This window comes from Mirounga angustirostris, unplaced genomic scaffold (genome assembly GCF_029215605.1).
Source record: "Mirounga angustirostris isolate CCGP_5_RB_7025 unplaced genomic scaffold, mMirAng1.0.hap1 SCAF_1, whole genome shotgun sequence".
Lineage (NCBI taxonomy): Eukaryota > Metazoa > Chordata > Mammalia > Carnivora > Phocidae > Mirounga > Mirounga angustirostris.
The window spans coordinates 212,893,031-212,901,274 of NW_026991709.1; positions in this window are offsets into that span (position 1 = coordinate 212,893,031).

The window sequence follows — 8,244 nt, forward strand, 5'->3', positions numbered from 1 at the left end:
GGAGAAGCAGGCTTCCCGCTGAGTAGGGAGCCCGATGTGGGGCTCGATCCCAGGACCCTGGGATCATGACCTGAGCCAAAGGCAGACGCTAACGACTGAGCCACCCAGGCGCCCTGAAGTGAATTTTTCAAGACCCTGCATTTCTGAGGGATTCCTCATTTGCCAAATTATTGAAACAATACCTCACATGTTTTGTTTTTTTTTTTACAAGAAAAATATGTCTTGCTTTTACAAGAAACACAGAAATCGGACCCGTGAGTACCTTCATAAACTGAAGGTCATCTAGGATACCGACCTTGAGAGAGAAATCTGAACATACCCATCAGATCTTGCCAAGCCCTGGAGATTTTTTAATTGCCCCTGTAAAAAAAAAAAAGAAAAAAGTCATTGCTTTTCTTAGAAATCTTGAGTTTAGGACTTTGATCGGAGTGATTACATCATATTAAAACCCCATTTTGACTTGATCCCTTCAGGAGGTATTTTATTAACACAGTCAGAAGTTGGTAGCAAGAGGCAATCTTCATCCACAGAGAGGGAAAGCAGATTCATGGTTGCCAGGGGCTGGGGTGATGAGGAATGGCGACTGACCATTGATGGGGATGGAGTCTCTTTTTGGAATGATGGAAGTGTTCCAGAATAAGATCGTAGTGATGACTGCACAAGATGGGAATATGCTAAAAACCGTTGAATTGGGGGCTCCTGGGTGGCTCAGTTGGTTAAGCATCTGCCTTCAGCTCAGGTCATGATCTCAGGGTCCCGGGATCGAGCCCCGCGTCAGGCTCCTTGCTCAGTAGAGGAAACTTCTTCTCCCTCTCCTTCCCGCTTGTACTCTCTCTCACTACCTCTGTCTCTCTCAAATAAAGAAATAACATCTTTTTTTTAAAAGATGTTATTTATTTATTTGACACAGAGAGAGAGAGAGAGCACAAGTAGGGGGAACAGCAGGCAGAGGGAGAGGGAGAAGCAGGCTCCCCGCCGAGTGGGGAGCCCGATGCAGGGCTCGATCCCAGGACCCTGGGATCATGACCTGAGCCGAAGGCAGACGCTTAACGACTGAGCCACCCAGGCACCCCAAGAAATAAAATCTTAAAAAAAAACAACAAACCATTGAATTGTACACTTGGGAAGGGTGGATTTGACATTACATACATGCTGTCTCTATAATAATAAAGTAAAAGAGAAAATGCCCATCGGTGTAAGTTATTGCTAATAATAGTATCGTGGAAAAATAAATAAATAAATAAATAAATAAATAAATAAATAAATAGTAGGCAAAACATAAATCTCACTTATTACCGTAGTCACGTTCCTTCCATTTTCCCACATTCCTTCCTGGCTCTTGTCCATCTGCAAAGATCCTTTTTGCACGGCTGTAAAAAAGGTATCATCTGGATCACCCACTGATTAGGACCTGGTACAAAATTATAAAGAAGCTCTAGGATTGGGGGTGGGTGAGAGATGCAGAGGAAGTCCAAAGGTATAAACTTCTTCCAGGTATAAAATAAATAAGTCCATGGGGCGCCTGGGTGGCTCAGTTGTTAGGTGTCTGCCTTCGGCTCAGGTCATGATCCCAGGGTCCTGGGATCGAGCCCCGCATCAGGCTTCCTGCTCAGCGGGAGGCCTGCTTCTCCCTCTCCCACTCCCCCTTCTTGTGTTCCCTCTCTCACTATCTCTCTCTCTGTCAAAAAATAAATTTAAAAAAATCTTTAAAATAAATAAATAAAGTCCCGGGAATGTAGTGTGCAGCCTGACGACCCTAGGTAATGATACTGCATTATGTATTCGAAAGTTGCTGGGAGAGTACATCTTAAAAGTTCGCATAAGAAAAAATTTGTAACTATGAGAGGTGATGGTTGTTACCTGGACACTGTGGTCTTGTCACAATATATGCATAAATTGAATCACTGTGCTGTTCACCTGAAGCTAACATAATGTTACAGGTCAACCATATATCAATGAAAAAGTAATAAAAAATAAAAGCAGATGAGGAAAAAAAACAAAAGGAGAAACCCTCTAAGAATGGTAGCCCACCCCAACACAAGTGGAACTCTGTGCTTCTGCACATTCTGTTCCCCAGCTGGTACATTCTTTTCCCACCCTTCCCTCCCTCTGACTGGCTGAGTACTTGGACAAATGTCGGTGCAGGGAAGGGTCACAAAATATTTTCATTGAATGAAATGATTGCTGGATATCCATATCCCCTCGGATATGTCTCTCTGCCCGGCAGGGGATAGACACTAAATTAATGATAGTTGAATGAATGCATGCGGTGTTGATGAAGGAATATCTCAACTCTCAAATGTATGAAGGTAATGGTGTGCTGGTCAATGTTTAACAACCGGCTCTCTGGAGAGACCATATATCTCTCTACATATTGAATGCAGCATACATATTGCATGCCTACAACATATATATGTATTAAGTGTTACTGACAAAGTATGTGTAGCACGCCATTTACAAATAATAATAAAATATGCAATGCTCTATTACAAAGTCTATCATAATAGTCACTTGAATCTCAAAATATGGTTTTGTTGATTCTTGCCAAACTCTTGTACCTGTAGCAAACCTATGGTGGCAAATAACGGAACAAGTGTAGTTCTGACATGAATGTCGGCAATATTTTCATTTATGTTAATAAGTAACATGAAAGTGAGGACATATGTTGGAATTTCAGTTGTTCATTGATAACATGAATGTCTTCTTTGATGAATATGATGATAGATTTGGAATATTGGAAAAAATGTTGCCCCAATTGTTTGTGCTATCCACAAACCAACAACTAGAGACAGGACATTTTCTTTTAAGATTTTATTTTTAGGGCACCTGGGTGGCTCAGTTGGTTAAGCGACTGCCTTCGGCTCAGGTCATGATCCTGGAGTCCCGGGACCGAGTCCCGCATCGGGCTCCCTGCTCGGCGGGGGGTCTACTTCCCCCTCTGCCCTCTTCCCTCTTGTGCTCTCTGTCTCTCATTCTCTCTCTCTCAAATAAATAAATAAAATCTTTAAAATATATATTTTAGGGCGCCTGGGTGGCTCAGCCGTTAAGCGTCTGCCTTCGACTCAGGTCATGATCCCAGGGTCCTGGGATCGAGCCCCGCATCGGGCTCCCTGCTCTGCGGGAAGCCTGCTTCTCCCTCTCTCACTCCCCCTGCTTGTGTTGCCTCTCTCGCTGTGCCTCTCTCTGTCAAATAAATAAATAAAATCTTTAAAAAAATAAAATAAAATAAAAAATATATTTTATTTTTATTTTTATGTAATCTCTACATTAATCTCTACAATAATCTCTACACCCCCAAGGTGGGGCTCGAACTTACAACCCCGAGATCAAGAGTCATAGGCTCTACTGACCGGGCCAGCTAGGCGCCCCCAGACATGACACATTTTAAAGTGTAATTTGCATTATTAATTTTTCTCCATCCCACTTTTTTTTTAAGATTTTATTTATTTATTTTTGAGAGAGAGAGAGCATGGGGGGGGGAGCAGAGGTGGAGGAGCAGAGGGAGGGGGAGAGACCCTCAAGCCGACTCCACACTGAGCATGGAGCTGATGCAGAGCTTGATCTTACAACCCTGAGATTATGACCGGAGGCAAAACAAAGAGTCAGATGCTCAACCAGCTGAGCCACCCAGGTGCCCCTCTCCATCACTTTTTTAAATTTTTATTTTACTTTTAGTATTTTTTAAAGGTTTTATTTATTTGTGAGAGAGAGCACAAGCAGGGGGAGCTGCAGGCAGAGGGAGAAGCAGGCTCCCCACTGAGCAAGAAGCCCAATGCCGGACTCTTTATTTTATTTTATTTTTTTAAGATTTTACCTATTCATTTGAGAGAGAGAGTGAGAGAGAAAGCACGAGCAGTGGGGAGCGGCAGAGGCAGAGGGAGAAGCTGGATCCCGCTGAGCAGGGAGCCCAGTGCAGGGCTGGATCCCAGGACCCTAGGACCATGACCCGAGCTGAGGGCAGACACTCAACTGACTGAGCCACCCAGGTGCCCCTCCCATCACTTTTTAAAGCCTAAGCCGGGGGTTGGCATGATGTGGCCCTCCACCTGTTTACATAAATAAAGTTTTATTGGCACAGGGCCATGCCTATTGGGTTATTGGCTGCTTTCTCACTACTACTGCAGGGTTGAGCAGATGCAATAGAGACTGGAAGGTCCACAAAACAGAAAATATATACTATCTGATCCTTTACCATAAAGGTTTTCTGACCCTTAATCTAGAGAATCAACAACATCATACATTCAGCCTTCATTTGTGACATTTGCCAATTCCCATGATGTAAATACTTCCACCATGGCCCACTTTAGGCTGCCAATGTGATGTCAATGAAGTCAAGTTGAAAAGGTACACAGTAAGGGGCACATGGGTGGCTCAGTCAGTTAAGTGTCTGCCTTCAGCTCAGGTCATCATCCCAGAGTTCTGGGATTGAGCCCTGCATTGGGCTCCCTGCTCAGCAGAGAGCCTGCTTCTCCCCCTGCCCCTCCCCCTGCTCATGCTCACTCTCTTTCTCTCTCAAATAAATAAATAAAAATCTTAAAAAAAAAAAAAAGAAAGAAAAGGTACACAGTAAGCAGCTCACCATCATATACTATTTCCACCAAACAAGTACAGTCATGAAAATAGAGGAAAATAAAATAAAAAGCATGCACAATGGCAAAATGTCATGTAGTTGGAAGGGATGAGATTCACATAAGATTAACCCCTTCAAAGTGAAGAATTCAGTTGCATTTAATACAGTCACAATGTTTTGTGACCATCAGCTCTATCTGGTTTCAAAACATTGTCATCACCCCAAAAGGAAACCCAGTATCCACTAAGCAACTGTTTTTTATCCCCCTCCCCCACCTTTGGGTCCCACCATCTACTTCCTGTCTCCATGTATGCAACTCCTCTAGGAACCTCACATAAATGGAATTCTGCATCATGTAACTCTTTGTGATTACCTTCTTTTTGTCAGCACAAGCCGTTGAGATTCCCTCAAGTTCATGTGTATATTCAGTTCATTCCTTTTTATTACTGAGTAGTATTCCATTGTGTGGAGTTAATCCATAATTTTTTTTTTTTTTTTTTACTCCAGAATTTATCAGTTCACCCATTGAAGAACTCTTGGGTTGTTTCCAGTTTTTGGTCTATTACCAATCAAGCTTTTATGAACATTCATGTTCAGATTTGGGGTGAACCTAAGAGTTCATTTCTCCTGGGTAAACAACCCAGGAGTGGGATTGCTAGGTCATAAAGGAAATGTTTGTTTACCTTTCTAAACCATTTTCTCAGAGAAGATGTACTGTTTTCTCATTCCCACCAACCAAGTGTGAGAGTCCCAGTTTCTCTGCATCCTTGCCAACACTTGGTATTGTCAACCTTTTTTACTTTAGCCATTCTAATGGCGTGCAGTAGTAACAGTCAGTATCTCATCGGGGTTTTAACTTGCATTTCCCCAATGGCTAACGATGCTGAGCTAATTTCATTTTATAAACATGGTGTCATAAAGACATATTCTATAACTCTATATTTCTAAGACTTTTATTTTTTTAAGTAAGCTCTATGCCCAACATGAGGCTCGAACTCATGACTCCGAGATCAAGAGTTGCCTGCTCTACCAAGTGAGCCAGCCGGGTGCCCCATATTCCTAAGACTTTTTTTTTTTTTAATGTTGCTGTCATTTGTGAGTTTTTTGATGCTTAGTATCTCTTTGTGGGACTATTCTAGAACATATTTTTTCCATTGATTTGTATTTGTGTAGTTTCCAGATTCCTGCCATTGAGAACATTTGTGTATATGTCTCCTGGTTATACAAGCCAAGAGTTTCCTAGGCTAGATGCCTAAGAGTAGAATTGCTGGGTTGTACGTATTCTAGATAGTACTAAATTGCTTTCTAAAAGGGTCATGTGGGGGTGCCTGGGTGGCTCAGTCATTAAGCGTCTGCCTTCGGCTCAGGTCATGATCCCAGGTCCTGGGATCGAGCCCCGCATCGGGCTCCCTGCTCTGCGGGAAGCCTGCTTCTCGCTCTCCCACTCCCCCTGCTTGTGTTCCCTCTCTTGCTGTCTCTCTCTCTCTCTGTCAAATAAATAAATAAAATCTTAAAGAAAAAAGGGTCATGTCAACCATTGTTTTTGTTAATATCCATAGTACAGGTAAGAAATATAAAGTTGAGGGCGCATTTTGAGATTGGAAGAGTGTACACATGCGATATTAATATGAGATTGTGCCTCAATATGAGATAAATGTCACCTTGGATTGAATCTATCAACAAAGCTATTAGAAATTTATTTCCTGGGCTGGGGGGCAGATTTAGGAGACACCCAAGTTTCTGGGACCAGGGAACCAATGTACTAAGAGAGCTGTGATTAGAATCAATGATAAGTACAGAAATATGTAACAGGGAGAGGTTGCAGAGCAAAATGTGCTTGCCAGTAGAGATAGGGAAGAGGGTAGAAGGCATGAATCAATACTGTTATCTCAACAATAAAAGCTCATGTTCTCTATCAAGTGCTGAGAACCACGTGACTAGCAGGAACCTTGTCTCCCCCAGGACAGAAACGCCCATTACATTCATTCAAGCAGCATATATGTAGAAAGCTTTAACTATATCCAAGGAGCTGGACTGGGAGAGAAAGACACAAATCCAAGAACTTCTTTGCCCTCAGAACGTTCATCACTTGTGGGGAGGACGTAATGCACGGTGGGTTGGAAGACAAGAGGTAAAAGCCAGAAACAGGCAGGGTATATCAGAAATTCCAGAAGAAGGGGGCTAGCAGCAACTGGCAGAATCAGAGTTTACAGAAAAGGAGGCTTGTAAGCCGAGCCCTCAAGTCCGAACTAGGGGAAACCAACAATTCTGAGCATTAGAAAACACTTGATCTCTTCATCCTCCTCAAGAAGAGGGAAGGGCAATGCCCAGAGGACACACGGTGAAGAATCCTACAGCAAGGAAATAGAACCAATCACAGTTAGATGCAACCACATGGATGAATCGCAAAAACATTGTGCAGGGCCAAAGAAGTCAGACGTGGAAGAGTGCATACTTACATTTCCACGAAGCTCTAGAACACAGAGAACTCATCTATGGGGATAGAAATCAGACTCTAGGGTGTCTGTAGGGTAGTGGTGTGCGGCAACCCGTCCTTCCTCATCCCTGCCGATTGCTACCATTCTTTGCAACTTCATGATAGCAGAGAATCAGCCGCGGTGGAAATATTTACACCATGAGAAAGGGCGAATACTACACATTACAAATCAGCCTGTCTCTCTCTCTTCCTCCCTCTTTCATCTCTCTGTTTGCCAGTCCATCTCTCATTTCAAAAACCCATTTTTAAACATTTACCACCACTGCTGGTAGGAGCGAGAGGGATTAACTGAAAAGGGTACAGAGAAAACTTTCTGGAGTGATGGAAAGTCTCTACATCTTGTTTGCTACATGGGTATGCTTACCTGGGTATATGCAGTTGTAAAAGCTCAAGGAATGGAACATTCAAGAACTGTGCATTTATTACATGGGAGTTACAGCTCCATAAAAAGACTATATGTACATAGAGCCTAAAATAAAATAAAATGATGGAGAGATCACTTTGCAGAACAGAAAGAAAGTAGAAAAACACCCAGAGCTGGGGAAGGCCGTGGCATTATTCGAAGGCAGGTAAGCCTTCTTTCTAACTTTGAGTGAGTGGGTGGGAACAGCTGGAGGAAAAGCTGAAAAGGCTCAGCTTATAGAAATAAAGCAGGTCTGGGCACCTGGGTGGCTCAGTGGGTTAAGCGACTGCCTTGGCTCAGGTCATGATCCTGGAGTCCCGGGATCGAGTCCCGCATCGGGCTCCCTGCTCGGCAGGGAGTCTGCTTCTCCCTCTGACCTTCCTCCCTCTCATGCTCTCTGTCTCTCATTCTCTCGCAAATAAATAAATAAAATCTTTAAAAAAAAAGAAAAAAGAAATGAAGCAGGTTTAATCAGGGAGAACCATAGTTACACTGCACTTTCGATCATTGCTACATTTTGTAATTATGTATATATAATGTTTCTATTTTTTAAACATTGCATTTCTGGTGCCCAGCACAGTATCTGTCTAATATAAAGAGCACTGCAACCCAAAGGCCAAAAGAATAACTGAAGGGGGGACACCTGTGTGGCTCAGTCGGTTGAGTGTCTGCCTTTGGCTCAGGTCATAATCCCGGGTTCTAGGATCGAGTCCTGCATCGGGGGGGGGGGGGTCCCTGCTCAGCGGGGAGCCTGCTTCTCCCTCTGCCTGCCGC